Source organism: Dermochelys coriacea, chromosome 14 (genome assembly GCF_009764565.3).
Source record: "Dermochelys coriacea isolate rDerCor1 chromosome 14, rDerCor1.pri.v4, whole genome shotgun sequence".
Lineage (NCBI taxonomy): Eukaryota > Metazoa > Chordata > Testudines > Dermochelyidae > Dermochelys > Dermochelys coriacea.
Genome location: NC_050081.1, coordinates 38113495 through 38115968, shown reverse-complemented (window position 1 = coordinate 38115968; position 2474 = coordinate 38113495).

The window sequence follows — 2474 nt, the reverse complement described above, 5'->3', positions numbered from 1 at the left end:
TACATGTCTCCTTGAGGTTGTTTTCCTCATCAAAAGTTGTGGGAATTAGGTTGTAAAGTTTTGTCAGACAAACTTGGTACTGTTTTTTTTTTTGATGATTTCACAACTTTGGTTGATTGTTCTATATACACAATGTTGAGAAAGGTAACTCTGTTGACATAATACAATGAGACTTTTTTACCACACAACATTCCAATTAAAAATGATCAATGTAGCCCACATGAAATGGGTAAAAACTGACATACTGATAAATCTCAAGACATAGTTTTCAATGGGAAATCATTATTGAATGAGGGTGTGTCTAACTGGATTTGTTCTGGGACTTACACTATTCAGTTTGAGGGGGCAATGCAGCCCTCCGTCCCTAAACTAAGCCAATGTAAAAAAGTGGGCAGGCATGGTCCCCCCTGACCTCCCCGGTTCTGGCACCCCTGGTTTCAGTAAACAGCCGCAAGGACGATTCCAGGTTTGAAAAACCTGCATTATAGTGACAGACTAAACAAGCCCGATCTATTTAGTTTATCCAGGAGAAGGTTAAGAGGTGATTTGATCATGGTCCACATGGGGCAAAAATTTAGTGCAGAAGGCTTTTTAATCTAGTATACAAAGGTAGAATGAGCCAAAATTCAAATTCAATGGCTGGAATTTGAAGCTAGACACATTCAGGTTACAAAAATGGTGCAATTATTTAATGGAGGGTAATTAACGACTGGAACAACTTACTTAGGAACCTGGTGGATTCCTAATTACCTGGAGTCTGTAAATCAAGATAAAATTGGTCTTATCAAAAATACATTTTAGCTCAACCACCAGATATGGGCTTGATGCCAGAATTGCTGGGTGAGATTCTCTGGCATGGGTAGGAATGAATGTTGCTTCAAGTTGGGAGGGGACCTGGATCCAAACTGGGGAAGAAGAGATGTGGCTATTTAGAAAAGAAAGAATGAAGTAGTGAGAAAAGGAGTAACAAAATGAGAATGAGAGAGAATGAAAGCCAGTGCGGGTTAGGAGGGAACCTTGGGTACTACAGGCTACAACATGGGAGAAAAAGGGATGGAAGGAAGGGAAAAGAAGGCAGGGCTGGCCTTGGGGGTGGGCCACCCGGGTGACTGCCCAGGGCGCTGTGGTCAGAGGGGGCACCATGTGGCAGTGCAGAGGTGTTTGCGCTGCTCCCTGCTGCTCTTCTGCCCTCCCCTTATGCAGCCCAGGTGGGGAAAGTGACCTGGATGCCAGGAGCCCTGCCGTCACTCCTTACTCCCCTCCTCACAGTCCCCTGGGGGGCGTGGAGGAGCAGCGTCCTGTGGAGCGAGCAGCAGTGCATCCATGTATCCAGGTCAGTTTCCCCATCTGGGCGCAGGATGGGGGGGTTGGGGTGAAGGGGGGAGTGCAGGGATTAGGGGCACAGGATGGGGTGCAGGGGTTAGAGATGCAGGGGGCACAATACAGGGATTGGGGCACGGGGCACAGTGCAGGGGTTAGGGGTGAAAGGGGAATGCAGGGATTAGGGGTGCAGGGGTTAGAGGGTGGGGAGCCAGGGGCAATGGGGTGCACCCACAGGGGCCGGAGCAATGGTGGGGGGCACCGCACACACACGGGCTAGGGGTGCCAAAAAACAAGTTCACCTAGGGTGCTATTTTCCCTAATGCCGGCCCTGAAAGAAGGAAAGAAAAGGGAAAAAAGGAATGAAAGAAGGAGAGAGAGAGTGAAAACTGGTGGGTTGGAGAACCTGTTACAAGCTGGGAAGAGGGGAATGGCGAACAAAGAAAGAAACCGAGCAAAGGGAACAAGAAAAGGAAGAGTCAAGGAACAAACGGATGAGAGAAAAACCTGGAAAGTTGCTGCCGGTTGGCGGGACCCAGCTCCAAACTAGGGGGAAAAGGGCTGGAAATAGAGACAGAACAAATACAGGTAAGTGGCAGCAGGCGGGGAGGGGACCCAGTCACAAAACTGAGGACAGAGGGATGGAGGCAGATGAGGGAAGAAAAAGAGAAAGTGGCTGAAAGTTGGTAGGACCTGGCTACAAACTGGGACCAGGGGCGTGAGGGCTAGGGGTGGGGGGAATGGGGAGGAAAGCAAATGAACAGAGGAGAGTTGCTGCAGGGTGGGAAGACCTGGTTCAGAGCTGGGGAGCAGGCCATGAACTGGGGAGAGGGAGGTGGGGTGGAGAAGAGAGACTGAAAAGAGGGGAGTGGAAAAACAAACGGACGAAAGCAAGTTGCAGCAAGTTAGGAGGGTCCCCGTAAACTGAGCAGCACCCTGAGACTGGGTGGGGTGGGGTGGGGGGGAGGGAGCAGGGGTTACGTCGTACCTCAGAGCACGACTGCACCCTACTGGTGGAAACCCTCATTGCAGCCTCTGCTCCGGGAGGGATTAGGGGTGTAGAAAGCGGCTGGTGTCTCCTGCTGGGGAGTGGAAGTTTTGATCTCTTGTACCCCCCCGCCAGACCCCTGTACACATTGGTTTAGGGAGAGGTT